This window comes from Ictidomys tridecemlineatus, chromosome 6 (assembly GCF_052094955.1).
Source record: "Ictidomys tridecemlineatus isolate mIctTri1 chromosome 6, mIctTri1.hap1, whole genome shotgun sequence".
NCBI classification, from domain to species: Eukaryota; Metazoa; Chordata; class Mammalia; order Rodentia; family Sciuridae; genus Ictidomys; species Ictidomys tridecemlineatus.
The window spans coordinates 161938132-161954583 of record NC_135482.1 but is presented as its reverse complement, the minus strand read 5'-3'; the positions used below and the strand labels follow the sequence as shown (position 1 = coordinate 161954583).

Sequence of the window (16452 nt, the reverse complement as noted above, 5' to 3'; positions counted from 1 at the left end):
CCATACTACTTAGAAAAACAGGGTTGGTTTTCATAGAAGTATTACTTATATCAAAATAATATTTGTTGGGGTGCTCTGCTAAACAATGTGAACAAATTGAATTATCAATGACCTTTGAGCTTAAAACTATAAAGGGCACAAAAACCAAGTCTGAGAAACTATCACAGCTTAAAGAGTCTAAGGAGAAAGAATAATTAAATGTAATTTGATATCCTAGATGGGATCTTTGAACAGAAAAAGGACATTAGGTAAAACTAAGGAAATCTGAATACAGTATGGACTTTTAAAGGTAATAATAATGAATCAGTATTGGTTAATTACCATGCTAACATAAGAAGTTAATAACAAGGGAAAGTATATGAAGCAGGGGGTGGGAAAATACATGGAACTGTACTGTTTTCTCAACTTTTCTGTGAATTTAAAACTGCTCTAAAACTAAAGTACTTAAAAAAAAAAAGACCACTGAGAGCAAGTTGTTTATATTATTTAATAGTAATATCTGGGAGACAAGCACCATAAGAAACTTATCACATACTGAGAAGACTGAGAGAGGGCAGGATTAAAATATGATATTAGAGAAAAAGATCAGCATCCCAGGGAACAGAATAAGTTCATTTTTTCAAATGTAATCAATGACAATCAGGTTCCCTGCTGCTAAATTCTGTTTTTTCTATTTTACCCTCTACTAATCCGGATGTGCAACATGTGTAAGTTCCCCCAAATAAATTACTGGCATAAAAGTATTAATGGGAAATGTAGTTGGTTTTGATTAATTTGTAGAAAAAAAAATGGAAATGCTGTTTATGTTGAATGAGGAAACTATGTTTTAATCTCTTTTAAGGTGGAGATGTATAAGAGTCTTACTGGGGCAATAGGAAAATTTGGATATGCATTAGATATTGTGTTGTATCAAATTTAAGTTCCTCAGTGGAATAAACTATATTGTAGTCATAGGAGAATGGCCTTGCTCTTAGGAAATACATGCTGAAGTATTTAGTAGTCATGATATCTATAAAGATGATTCAAAAACTATATACCTGTGCACATTTCTCCCTATAGCTATTGATCTTTCTATATAGCCATACAGAAAATGAATATATGTACATATTTGTACAGGTGTATGCTCTCATTATATACGTATATACACGTATAAGGACATATGAGTCTTTATGATACTATACTTGCAATTTTTCCAAAGGTTTGAAATTTCTCAAAATAAAATATTTGTGAGAATCCCTCTTAATATATCTATTCTTCAAAATCTACACTTGGGAGCCAGGTGCAGTGGTACATGCTTATAATCCTTGCTACTCAGGAGGCCGAGGCAAAAGGATCACAAGTTCAAAGCCAGCCTCAATAACTTAATGAGACCATGTCTCAAATTTTAAAAGGTGTCATGGTCAAGCATTTCAGGTTCAATCTCAAGTACCACAAAAAAGAAAGAGAGAAAACAATAAACTCCCAAACCAAATCCAAATCCACACTTGTTTCCCCACTCCCGAGAGTTTCTTTTTAATATTCTTTCCCCAATAATGCCCCAGTTTTGTTGACACTGGAGTCCTTCATGTTTTTTTTTTCCCATTCAAATATATTTCCTCTCTATTGCACAAAATGTTGACCTCTGCTTGGCATCAACTCCCAAACCCACAATTCTAAACCAATCAAAAATTTCCATGAAACTTCAAATGCTCTAGTTAATAAGGTGTACTACTCTCCTGAGAAGACAGTTTAGTGGCCATCATGTGCACCATGATCATGCGATTTTGAGATACCATCCCTACCCCCAGTAACATAGCAAAATGTTCCTACCAAACACTACTCCACAAGAACTCCGAGGGAGGGAATTCTCTTCATGTCGCTTAACAACTAGAAGACACCGTACTAAATTTAGAAGACTGCTGTTGTTTCTAACCTTAGTGCATGTCACCTGAAGCTTCACCTGAGGTGAAGCTTGCTTCCTAATTCTTGGGTTTCAAAGGGTAGTGACAAAAGATTTTTCTCACAGGAATTTCGAACTTCCAGAGATGTCACAAAGCAAGAAATGCTAGTTGAACCAATAGCAGAGGCTTTTCACAGTAAGGGTTATATCTAAGAAGGATTTCTAGAAGTTGAAAGAATATTAATTTCTAAAGCCCAATTAGTGTTAATTTCTTATATTGAAGGCATTTGCTGACTGTCCTATTCTGAAGCTATAAGTGCAGGACAATGTAACCTGTCCTAATTCTAAGTAGATCTCCAAGGCAAGGGAGCAAAAAATAGGTGGTGCAGAGTTCAGTGTTGTAGGTACTAGACTTCAACCCAAGTTATCTGGGTTTTCCTCCCATGTCCAGATAATTCCTCCCCCGCCCTTCCTGTTTTCTGAAAGACATTTCCAGAAGAGGCACGTTTTTAAGGCACTTTTCCTCATCATGTCTAAAGTCCTTGTATTGAGCAGTCAGTTTTACAACCCCAGATGTCCTGTACATTTAAATGATCTCTTATTGCATTGTCTCCTCCACTACATGGTGCAGGGTTTTTCTGTTTGTTTGTTTAATTTCTAAATTCTTTACCACTTACAAAGCTCTTTCAGGATACAGTTCAATTCTATCAAGAATTCAATGGGATGTGTATATAGATCCCTTTTATAATCGAAGAAATTGAGATTCAAAGAAGTTAAGAGATTTCTCAAGGTCACACATCTATTAACCAACATAGCCAGAAATTCAACCTGATTTTAAACATAGTGTTGTCTTTTCCACACCTCAGATAAAATTCCAGCTTCAGGCCTGACCCAGAGTGAATAGGACAGCAGTGAATAGATGGCCATACGCTAGACTCAAGCCTTCAGTCTTTCTTTCAGTCAAGATGAGTGATGAACCAGCTTTGTCCAAAGTGCAGAAGTTTAACAAGTCAAAACTGAAGAAAAGTAATACTGAAGAAAAAATACTCTTCCCTTAAAGGAAATTATCCAGCAGGAGCAGGAGTGTGTCCCAACGTCACAAAATGGGGATCTCCTCCCAAGAGCAAATTTCAACTTTGCTGAAGAGTCTTGGTTTTAGGCTTGTTTTTTTGTAAACCTGTGTGTTTGTAGAAATTTTTGGCACCTATGGCTTCGCACCTGTCCTCCCTGGCTAAGAGGTCAACACTAGTCAATGTTCCTTTAAATTTATTTTTAAACAACTCATTGGTACACATAAATAAGAGATGAGAGATGCCATCAATAATCTCACCACCATTGATGATCTTTGTGTGTGTTGTCTTTGCAACCCGTATAAGGCAAGCCAATTTTAACTTAGAATGGGTACCTCCATTGCTTCTTAATATTCATGAAGTTACATGCCTTTTCAGCTTCTTGCAGTTTATTTTTATTTCTAACATCCAATAAAATAATAAATACAAAACAATTCCAGTGGTTTAAAGAATGTGCTAGAAAATTTCACAGGAAATCCCATGAATTCTGTATAAGAATCATAATGAAAACAAAAGCAACACTGGACATTCATTTGGCTCTTTTCCTTAATTTTTTTCTCTTAACTGTCTTTTATCTTTAAGTTAGAAAGAGGACTTTTTCCAAATACCCCTCTTCTTTCCCCTGAAATATCCACTATTCTCCTACTAGGTCACTCAGTACCCATGACCCACTCAGCTTTGTTTTTCAACAATTAGGGCATATGTTGATAAAAGAAGTACTTTGTCCACAAAATAGGCTTCACATATATAAATATGGGACATTGACATTAGTGTTCTAAAAGAGGTTTGTGTAATGGTTCCAAATTTCACCCCACAAACTCAGCTATGTAAGGAACAGTAATTTTATTTTTCCTTGATTTTAAAAAAACTATTTCAAGTCTTTAACCTCAACGTGGTAATAACTTACATTTAGTCAACACATACCAGAGGGATAGATCTGAATTGTGGAGTTTCAAAGCATTGGGAGATGGGGCACCTGGTCCTCAAGGATCTGTTACCAGTCCAGCTGTCATTTAGGCCATCTATCGTCCATTTAGTACTTGTTTACTGACATGCAGGTGATTGCTGCATGGTCCCCATGATCCCATTAGAGTCTCCTGCCATTTGACAAGTATTCTTTAACTTCCATACTGCCCAGGGTGGGGCAGAAGTGCACAAGAATTCATCATACTATTCTGCTGAATCAGAGAAACTGAGGTGCTACCTAAGATCCCATGTGGCAATTTCAGGCCACAGAATCATCCACATGCTTCCAGGTCACACTTTGATACATGGGACTCTGGATGCTGTTCCACTATCCTATCTACCACACAGCCCTTCTCCTGTGAGATCTGGAATCTCTTTGGGTCTCAACCTGAGAAAATTCTAGATAGCCTCTCCTCTCAGTTCCACAAACAAGTAGTTGTGTGTGTCATGTTCTTCTTCCCGACAGGGCAAGCTCAGTGCTTCTCTCGGTGACTCATCAGGGTAAGTTCTCAATTTCTTTGCCATTTGGATTTTTCTTTCCCCTCAGCTCAGAGAATTTTTAGTCTGAAATCAAAAAACTTTTCACTGATTCATATTACAATGACTTCTACATGATTGTTTGTGCTCTGAGTCCTCCTTATGGGGTTTATGGGAACTAATGAGATAAGAGAAAAGGTATCGTTTGCATATGAGCCAAAGTTGGCCATCATAGAATTTTAACACCATAAGGACTATTTAATCTAGAGCAGTTTGTGGAAAGAATTTTCCATTAAAAAGATAATTTCCGGGCGCTGGGGTTGTGGCTCAGTGGTAGAGTGCTCACCTAGCATGCACGGGGCACTGGGTTTGATCCTCTGTACCACATAAATGTAAAATAAAGATATTGTGACACCTAAAAATAAAAAAGTAAATATTAAAAAAAAAGATAATTTCCAAATCTAACAACTTTCTGGTATGAAAGATAACTTTTCATAGTTAACATGGCTTTTATTTCAAGGGGTAGAGGACAGGATATCTTCTTGTTTATAGTCATCATTTTCATTTGCCATAAGATATGCAATTATAGGATGCACAATTTGTGGAACAACTTCTTCTAAGTGTTAGCTCATTTTCTTGTCTTTTTCAATTGATTTTCTCTTTCTGAAAACAATCAGGAAAATTTTGATAGGCCCTTTTTGTGCACAGGTGTTTGGGGAACAGAAAGCCAAAGATTCATACCCTCTCCTCAAGCAGCTTAGAATCTTTTTAGGGAAAAAAAAAAAAAAAAACGCTAGACATTAAGTGAAGTTCAAGGAGATTGAAGTGTGAGTGAAAAACATGCATGCTTTTGGAAAATTCTTCTGAGGGATGTGAAAGCTTGGGTTTTGTTTTGCAGTTCTGGAAATTGAACCTAGGGCCTCGAACATGCTAGGTAAAGCTCAATGTGAAGTTTCCATTAAGATTTCTAGGAAGACAGACTTTCAGGAAATGTCTAAATCTTTTAAAAAGTTTTTTTTTCTGATTGATATTGTTTTCTATTTTTATTTATTTATGTAGATACTGGCAACCGAACCCAGGGGTGCTTAACCTATGAGCCACATCCTCAGCCCTTTTTATATTTTATTTAGAGACAGGCTCTTACTAAGTTGCTTATATCCTTGCTAAGTTGCTGAGGCTGGCTTTGAACTCTTGATCTTCCTGCCTCAGCCTCCCAAGCCGCTGGGATTACAGGCATGCGCCAGCACACCTGTAATTGTTTTTTAAAAACAGAATGAGGACAATCAACAGCTCTTTCTAAATAAATACAGAAAAATTTGTGTGTGTGTGAAATTTAAGAAGCCAGAGTACCAAACCTGTCATTGTGAGGTTAGGTTGTATACAAGTTCTGTGTGTGTGTGTGTGTGTGTGTGTGTGTGTGTGTGTACTTGAATGTGTGTCTTACTTGGGGTGGGTCAGAGGGAAGGAGACAGAAACTGAGGTGAAGGAACTGGAGAAGTCAGCCACCCACTTCTGCAGCTGTCTAATATCTACATGTCACACAAAAGGAAAAAAAAATGTCTAGCTGTCACAAATGTGACAGAGCTGCTGAAAGTGCATGAAGTTATAGAACTACATCTGTAGCCACCAGCTGGTACAGCCTACAATAGTAACTTTCCCAGATTTAGTTTTGTTGCTTTATCCATCTAATAAATATTTATCAAACCTCTACATGTGAATACTCAGGACCCAGAGAGTTTGGTTTTCCTTTTCCTTTTTATTTTTTTTATTTTTTTTTTTTTCCTTTTTATTTTTTAATACATATACTTTTAGTTATAGATGAACATGATACCTTTATTTTATTTATTTACTTTTACGTGGTGCTGAGGATCGAAACCAGTGCCTCACACGTGCCAGTCAGGCGCTCTACCATTGAGCCACAATCCCAGCTCATTGTTTTTCCTTTTTAATGTGGTACCAGGGATGGAACCTAGGGACTCGTGCATGCTGACATTCTACCACTGTGGTACATCCCAATCCTTCCAGGGGGAACCTATATATAACCATAGATCCCACCTTCATGAAGCATGCAAGCTGACAGGGGAGGCAGACATGAAAATTACTCAAAGTCGTCACTATGAACTGGGAAGGAATGGGATGTAAAGCTAGAAAAGGTGTCATGGCAGAGTGTTTTGCTCTGGGAACTCAAGGGTAACTCCTTGAGGAAGTAATTGGAGTTGAACTCAAGCAAATATGGGAATTAATGAGCTGAAGTGTCAAAGGAAGGAACTGGTTGTGGAAAGGCCTTGGGGTTCCTGCTTGGGGGGTAGAAGTACAGCAAGCAAGAAGGCTACCTGTCTGGCAAGGTCATGCAGGCCACGGTGTAGGACACAGGAAAGGGCTTTAAACCAAGGAAGCCGGTATCAGATTTCCTGACTGCTGTGTAGAAAATTGAGACAAGGGAAGGAATGGACAGGAGGGGACCAGTTATTGGTCATTTGCATCACTGTCTGATGTGATTACACCTTTGTAGTCTCCTGTCTGGACCTCCAAGCCCAGTATCTTCTGCATGACAAGTCTCACCAGGAGGAGGAGCCCTTCACAAAATCTTTGTGACACCAGGTCAATCCTTGGGCTGATTGGTTGCCAGTCTTGCAGGACACATTTTGGTTAATGAAGTCCCTCTGTGCACTCAAATCTTTGATAGCCTGTGTAAGATACAAAGGTTCTACATATGAATCTATACACAGAAACAGTGTCTAAGAACAAAGGGCGAAATCAGAGATAGGGACCTCATCAGGTAGAACCAAGACCATTCAATAGACACAGAGCTGGGCCTTCTCTGGGCCATGGTGCTGGGCTGCACTGACTCAAGGATGGGGTCAGAATTCGTGCATGTGGAGGGGTAGGGATGTCAGGCTTGAGTACTTGAGGCCCCTGGATAAAGGAAACTGGAATTGATGTCAGACTTCCACTCCAGTTGGTTTTATTGCCTGATTAAGTTGAGGGCTTGCTGCCACTCCTGGGAGAGGGTGAGTGAATGACTTTTGAGCTTAGTCACACAGTAAAGTTTGGGTCAACCTCTGTATGGGTCCAGGAGATTAAGGTTATAGAGTGCCGGTGAATGAAATCACCAGACTCCTACAAAAGCCTACCTAAAGGTATGTATAGGACTCCCTCAGGAGATGTGCTTATGTTCATAGGAAGCTAATAATTTTCCTCCCAGTCCAACAGAGGATTGATTCTATGTGAGACTTTGGCCATAGTTAAAATTAGAATATGGTATTATCAAACTACTTAGAGCAAAACACAGGGCTTGGCTGTTGGCAGTTTGGGCACTAAACCTGTATTAGAACAATAGATCTAAGAACAAGTCTTTTTTTTTTTTTTAATGCTAACATAGAACTTTTTCTGCATGTAGGGTATGTAAGATTCCCCACCTTTTATTAAGATTCCCCCAATTTCCTAGAAATTGGAAAATAACATAAGTCCTTAGAAGAAGCAGGGCTGGTAACACAAAAGACAGACATAGATAGAAGCAAGTGGCAAGTTCAGTTTGTTGTCCAAGAAGAAACAAATACTACAGAATGCTTCAGAACCAAGATAGGAATTTTTTTTTTTTTTTTTGTGGTGCTGGGGTTTGAACCCAGGGTCTTGTGCATGCTAAGCAAGTACTCTACCAACTGAGCTATATCCCCAGCTCCCAAGATAGGAATTGACATAAAAGGATTCCAGTTCTCCATATTCCACTCACTAGGTTCTATCAAAGTAAGCACATGAACATTAGACATTTTGAAAATAAAAGAAATCTAGCAAGTGGGTATTTGGATACAACCCAAAGCTGAGAAAAGAAACCAACTTCTTTTTAATATCCCACTTCAGGTGGCAGGTGCTCATCCATGGATGTCCCCCCTTGGGATGGCTGTGGTGGCCGGTTGAGGCACTGGGCCCCATTTTTGTTTGCTTGGCCTGTTATTAGGCCAGAGTTAGAAGGGGTCAGAGTGGGTTTCAAAGCATCATGTGTACAAGCAAGATATGAAACTCAGCAAGCCCACTCTTACAAGGCTCTGTCCAGGTGTGTCCATCACCTCAAAGTCAACTTCCTTTTGGTTCTTCTAGCCCAAGGTCACTACGACAAAAGTGGAGGTTCCTCAGACTTAGGGAAACAAGGTTTGACAATAAACTGTGAGGAATCAAAACCCTTTTCTGGCAAGATTGAACTGACCAGTGTAGCCCATTCTCTCTCATCCACTGTACTTTTTCAACCAGACATTTACTGACCTGTAGGATGTCTCTTATTTCTCTTTTTCAAGGATATTAAACAAGCTGAGATTCACGTTACTTTTTCTTTTTAATCATTATAATGAGGTCATCACCTAGAACTTTTTAAAAGTCCATCCATTTCAGATAACATATAATATGTGGTTTCTCATTCAGTTCTCACAAACTGACTTCCGTGCACCCCTTTAATAGATGAGAAATCTGAGACACTTGAGGGGCAAAGTAAATTGGTCAAACCCAATAATTGTCCAAGAAGAAATTTGAACCTGTACTCTTTGTGCATAGTTCTTAACCATCCTGACACTACTGCTTCCTGATAGTGAGGATTGACTGACAATGGAAATTGAGTATAGGACCTTGTTGTGACATTGGATGATGACTGGATAACTTCGAGGCAAATTGCATGTGCCCCAGAGAGGTTTAAACAATCCTAAGGTGGCAGTTCTCAAACATTTTGGTTTCAGAATCCTTTTATATTCATAAATTTTATTGAGGCTTTTTGCTTAATATAGGTTATATGTACTAATATTTGCTATTTTAGAAATGAAAACTTAAGGAAATTTTAAAATATACTTTGTTAATTTACTTGAAATAATAATAAGGTCATTAACGTGTTAACAGAAATAATATGATTTTATGATTACTTTCTAAAACAAGAAAACTTAATGAGGAGTGTGGCATTATATTTTAGGAAATCTCTCAGTATAAGAGAACTGGATTCTTATATCTGCTTCTGTATTCAGCAAGTTACAATAACACCTGTCATAGTCTCTGGAAAATTCCACTGTATTCTTGACAGAATAAGAGTGAATAGGGGAAATGTCTTAAAATGATCAAGAAATAGTCCTCAAGGACTCCTTTGAGGATCTCAGGTAATCTCAGGAATCTTCAGTTCACACTTTGAGAACCACCATCCTAGATTTACAGTAGAAATGATGGAGAACAGATGACCTTCATCCAGTTGTTGATAGGTTTGGGGGACATGGGTATTGACTAGCATTTGAAGTGCTGCCAAGTCAGACAGCATAAGGGTCAAGAGAGGTGGTCCGGTCTCCCACATTCTCCTCAATATAAACTGGAAATCAAGGTAGGAATGAGTCACTTTCTTGGCTGCCATTTCTTGTCATGCCCCTATGAAAAAGCAGTAACAAAGCTTTACCCCCTTGGAAAGGAAAATGCTATGACATCTCCTGTCTCTATACATTCCCAATCCAACCCCACGGTTTAGGATTCACCCTGTAGTCTACAATTAAATAGAAGAAGGGGTACCTAATACTGTCAGGGTGGATATGCAATTGGATTTAAACTAAAGAGAGATGGCACAGATGAAACAAAGAAGCCTTCTTTCCAATCTTTCCCCCTTACTTTTCATCAGGGTTCTTTAGTATCCTCCAAATGTACATTTGAATCACTATATTTATGTATTATTTAAATGGCCCTTCATTCAGCTTTCTACTCAGTAAATCAATGTCAAATTTTAGGACTCTCTTTAATTACTTTTTTGGGCAAGTGTCCAGCTTGCAAAATTTGAATTAGAGGCTAGAGGGAGATAAAGGACCTTTAAATGTTTTCCTTCCTCAAATATCATAAATGGATTTGCCGCATCCTGCCTCCTGATTTCAAAGATTGTGGGACAAAGGATATAAATAACTATATCTACTCTAGTTAAAAAAAAACCTGTCAGTTTTATATTTCTGTTTGCTTTTTTGTTTACATATGCTATTTGAAATAAATCTTAATGGAATGGAAATAATATCATATGTTCTATAGCTTTGTTTTGTTTGTTTGATTTGATGTGATAGGGATGGAACCCAGGACCTCATGCATGCTAGGCAAGCACTCTACCACTGAACTACATCCTCTTCTATTTGTTTTTGAGGAAACCTAACCAACATTTTCTAAATTTTCAAAGATATATGGCAATGGTTCTTAAGGTACAGGCCTGAATCACTACCAGCAGCAGCACCTGGGCATTGTTAGAAATGCAAATTCTTGGGCCCCATCAAAAACCTGCTGAATCAGAAACTTTGGGAGTAGTCTGTGTTTTAACAAACCTTCCAGGTAATTCGGATTCACTGGCCTAAATGAACTATAAACTATACAGTAATTAGAACCCAATGTCATAAACAGGTTAATTCTCCAAATGTCTGTTGACAGATAGATGAATCAGCAAAATGTGGTATACACATACAATGGAATATTATTCAGCCTTAAAGAAGGAAGAAATCTTGACACAGGCTACACATGGATAAACCTTGAAAACATTATGCTAAGTGCAATAAGCCAGTCACAAGACAAATAGTATATGGTCACACTTATTATATGAGGTACTTGGAGTAGTCAAATTCATACAGACAGGGAGTAGAATGGTGGTTTCCAGGGGCTACAGGAATGGAGAGTTGTTTCTTAATGGATATGGAGTTTCATTTTTGCAAGATGAGAAGAATTCTGGAGATGACTGGTATGTCACAAGCAAATGTACTGAACACTACTGATCTGTATAGTTTAAAATGCTTAAAATGATCAATTTTAAGTTTTGTTTAATTGATTACAATTAGAAACTTTAAATTTAAATCACATTATCAGTCAACTACAATGTATGGATTTTATTTAGAAACAGATTCAAATATACATACTTCAAAAAGAAAACAAAGTACTTGTGAGACTGTTCAGGAAGTTTTAATAGTAGCTGTATATTTAATGACATTAAATTATTGTTTTCTATTTTTTCAGTTTGGTGTGGTATTGTTGAATTTTTAAAGTCCCTCTCTTTTAGAGATAAATACTAAAATATTTATAGGTAAAATAACTTGTCTGTGATTTCTTTAACATAGATTGGGGGGAGCGGGTGGGGACATAGTTGACATCAGACTGGCTAGAAGCTAATAATTGTTGAAGTTGGTGGATGGATGCATCTAACTTGGTGTGTATCAAATAACTTTTCGCTTAAATATGAATGGTATCTGATATTATTCTTTACTATTGGATATGCATAGAAAAAAGATACTATATTTATGTCTATTTATTCTCAGTCCACAATGACATGCTTGTTTTCAACCTTGTCTAGTAAATCTGTTCCCTTCTGTCAAATGCCGTGAAGCCAAATAGTTCCCTGCATTTCAATTGCCCGGAAGCCAGAAAAAATAGCTAGGAACCACATGGTACCATCAGTCCCTGTACACAGTCCAGAAATAACATTAGAAAACGGGCAACTAATGCACATGGCTGCTGAAAGATATCCTGTAGCCACAGAGTGTCAAAAACCTGTGCACTGATTATTGCCCTACAAACAGGACAGCACTGGAGACACTGAGACTGATTTTCAGGTTAAATTTATCCATGAAGGAAACAGAGAGGCAATGTTTATATGAAATGGTAGGAAACTGGATACAAACCACAACATCTAGCTGCATTAAGCCATTGTCCCAAGAGCTTGTTGCTGAATGAACAATTAGCTGTTTCCTGCCATTTATTTCTAAACTTCACGGTTGCATTTTGAAGTATAGCATGATGAAAGATTTTTAGTTTTTTCTAATGAGTTTTACACATTTGTACTTTTCTATAGTTAAGTATGTCTGTTAAAAAAAAGTATGATTAGTAGCATTACAAACAAGTTTATTCTGTTTCTACCTTTCTTTTAGAACTAAAGGTTGATTGGTTCTTTCTCTTTCAAAAAGCCTGTGTGTGTGTGTGTGTGTGTGTGTGTGTGTGTGTGTAACATTGGTGATTGAGCCTAGAGGTGCTTTACCACTATTTACCTAGCCCTTTTCTATTGTTATTGTGAGGCAGGGTCTCACTAAATTGCCCAGCGGGCCTCAAATTTGGGATTCTTTTGCCTTAGCCTTCTGAGTCACTGGGATTACAGGAGTGTCTACCACACCCAGCTGAATGATTCTTAGAAGGCACACGAATTTAAATTTATCCATGTAGACAATTATGTTAAAATAAAGAACTCAAGAAAAAATATAACCATCGGCTTATTTAAAATGTATTTTCTCTCCCTGTTTGACATCCCTTTTCGTATCCTGGCCCTCAGCTTTCACAATAGTAGGAAACCATTCTTGGCACGTGTTTTACAAGAGTAGGAAGTGCTTCTGAATCCAGTAATTCCAGTGCCCACCCTAAAGGTAATAATAAAGAATATTTAAACATTTCCTTTCGTTGATTGAGAGAAAAATGCTCAGAACAGGTTAAGGTCACACCATGGTCACAGGTTGTTACCTGAAGGATAATGTTCAAGTCATGCCTTGATATAAGAACAGGTGGGTGGCCTGCTGAAAAAGAACTAAATCCACTGGACCTTTGGACTCTGCATTTGTATGAAGAATGTTCCAGGAGGTAATCAGAGATATTTTCTAATTCCAATATTCTGAGCTCCTTTGAACAAACTTATATGATTAAGAGTTGGTGTAAGATTTATAGACAATCCCAAACTCAATGTCCTCCATCAAAGATTTTTGCCCATGTTTCTATTTCTTTACTTACTTTAAGTTAAAAACTAACAGCCAGTACCACAAGAAAAGATCAACAGTAAGAAACAGAATATGGAAAACAGGAAAAACTTTTGTTTTCAATCTATGAAAATGGAGAACTCCCTGTACTTTGTTTTCACATGCCTAAATGAAATGTCCTGGCTAAATAGCAAATAAAATCTCTCAAGCATTTTAAGCAACTAAGTCTTTTCATGATCCTATATATGTTCTTAAATGACTAGAACATTTGGGAAGGAAATGAATGTTAGGCCTTCGGACTTAGAAGACTCTAAGATTCTTTAGACTCAGCATGTAAGACTCCAAAAGTCTGAATCTCAATCTCCTTTTTTAAATAAAATGAGAATATAATACTTCTCTGACAAGGTCACTGTGAAGATAAGTGAAAAATAATATAAAAACATGTACCTGCTACATGTACCTACTACATAGCAGGTACTTAAACTATATTTTCTCCCTCACTTCTTATTTCCAGAACCACAAAAACAATAGGCATCCCAAAGTATTTGTTAACTAAAGGGCTTATTGGATGATATATAAAAGGGCTGAGAAAGGCGAAAATTTCAAAATTGATTGGGAAAAACAACAACAACTGGAAAAGCATACACCAAATATGAAACAGTGGTCATCTTTGGATTGTAGGAATATATTTGCTTTTTATTCTCATCTTTAGCACTATCCATGTTTTCTAATTTTTCTACAATGAATATATTACATTCATAATTAAGAATGTTAAATAAAATTATTAAGGCCTAAGTGAACCCATTAATTAAGTTTAAAATCACTTCTTATTAATTTGATGCAATAGGAAGATTGCAGCCAGTGAAATATTCTTGCCAATGAATAAATACATAAATAACTCAAATTGAATCCCTCCTCTAGTTCTATGTTTTCTAAAAACATAGAGGATATGAGGACATTCAAAATGACATAAAGATTCAATCAGAAAAATCCAGAATGTAGAAAATTCTACAGGAATGTGACCCTATTTTTCCATCAGCAAGTGGCTGAGGATATAGCTGAGTGTGATTTACACACTCATAAGTGTATGTGCACTGTGTGTGTGTGTGTGTATACACATACGGCTGGAAGATGGAGAAGGGGAGAGAAACAGATTAACACAGACTTAAGGGATGTAACACAACAACCAAATGCAAAGTAAAAACCTTGCTTAGATCCCAATTGAACAAACCAAGTATAAAAAAGTCATTTTTTTAGCCAACCAAGGAAATCTGAATGGAGATTTAGGTATGAATTAGACAATAAGAATTATTGTTAATTTTGTTGAGAATAATAGTGTTGTGATTTTTTTAAAAAAGAGATATATATTACAGTATTTATGGGTGAAATGTTATGAATGTTTGGCTTTTGCTTTAAAATACTCTAGCAGAAATAAAAACAAAGAGGCATAGAAAAATGAGAAAGGCAAAACATTGTGAATAGCAAAGTTGAATGCGTTCATAAGAATTTATTAAACTATTGTTTCTACTTTTGTGTCTACATTTGAAATTTTCCCACTAAAAGTAAAAGAAAAAAAAATGTATCTGATCTTTGAAAAACATTAAGGAAGGGCTCAATAGGAAAAGTGCCTCTTCAGTTTCTGGTCTCCCCATTGTGCTCTTGTCCTCTCTTGTGATGATATACCCTGTGACCACATTATCTGTATGTCTAGAAATGGCTGAGCGGGTCAATAATATTGAAAGTTGTGTTTCAATGTCATTGCCTAGGGTTTTGGAATTTTTAAGTCATTCCAGGAAGCTTGAGGCTACTGGGTAACAAATGACTCACAGGAGAAAGGACCTTCTATTTTCTGCCTAAAGGATTGATTCTTTGAGAGATAAACAATCAGCAGATCACAATTTAAATTCCTCATTTTAAGTGAACTGTACTGATAAAGAAGTTTCTGCCTCTTAACCTTGTGTCTGGTTTGTTTTTGTTTTTGTCGTTGTCATCATCATAGGACTGAACTCAGTGACTTTCCCATTCTGATTTCAATTTTCCTTGTCTGCAGTGCCCCCTATATATGGTTTTGTGATCAACCAGAGCTGGCCTCCCCACGACCTTGGCCAAATCCTGGTGCCTAGAGTCGATCCATACCAGACTTTTTAAATTTTGTCTTTGTGGACTTGGTCTTTATGTATACTTGGCTACTTAAAAAGCTGATTACTGTTTTCTGTTTACCAGAATTTAGTTAGGTGGGTGGGATGCCCCTGTGCTTGCAAGAGCCCTGATAACCATTTTTCTAAGCACGCTTTTAAGTGTTAGAGGAGAAAGATACAAATATACAGGGTTCCCAACCATCCTATGCTTAAGCTCCATGCCTGACTCCAAAATGATTAGATATAATATCAAGTGTGATATTATGTCAATTGGTCAATATTAAATATCCTACTAAATAGTGACATAAAATGATAATTGTTTCCATGTTACAAAAAGAGATGATCTCTAAAAGTTTTATTAGTAAACATCTCTTCTTTCACTGAAAGCAACACACTTAGAGAAAGATTGTCAAGCATATTATTCTCCTTTCAACCAATAACCCTAGACAGATACAACTTGCACACTCCTTTAGGGCAAAGCTTAGTGCTATAATTTGCACACATGGTTACTTGCTACAGGTTACTTATTGGCTGGTCTGAGTGCAGTGGTGTTTACAACTAATTGATCACAACAGGTTACTTATTGACCACCAGAAAACTGGATTTTCTGGATCACCTAGTAGAAAATATTTCACTATAGTGACAATGTTGACTTTAAAAAACTAGAATTAGGGTCTGAGCCTGGTGGTACACACCTGTAATTCTAGTGACTCAGGAGGCTGAGACAGGAAGATGACAAGTTTAAGGCAAGCCTGGGCACCTAAAGGAGACCCTGTTTCAAAATAAAAAATAAAAAAAGGCTAGGAATGCAGTACAGTGGTAGAGCACCCTTGGGTTCAGTCTTTAGAACTGTAAAAAAAAAACAAAACAAACAAACAATAGTTTTCTAATAAGTAAATAAATAAAATTAAAAAATAAAAAATAAATAAAAGAATTAGGATTATGCATTTGAAGTCAGTGTCTAATATATTAGATACTTAATAAAATTATTTTTTTGGAATGAATCAATGAGAAGCTCTCAATTTCTATCAAGCCAGTCCATCCACTATTCAAACCCATCCAAGCCATATCATGTGTAGATGTTAAATAAGCAGAACCTTTCTCAGAATGTTGTCTCCAAGAGGACTTTTACTTGCTAATCAGTCTGAATTTCAATATACTCTGCCGTTGTTTTTCTCCAAGTGATTCAGCACAATCACACTTAAGGAATC

The 16452-nt window shown here is 36.9% G+C and overlaps 1 pseudogene; it reads left to right on the top strand.

Moving 5' to 3' along the window:
• Positions 1-2651: 2651 nt before the first annotated feature.
• Positions 2652-3508, top strand: LOC120888460 (thymosin beta-15A pseudogene; annotated as a pseudogene).
• The last annotated feature ends 12944 nt before the right edge of the window (positions 3509-16452 follow it).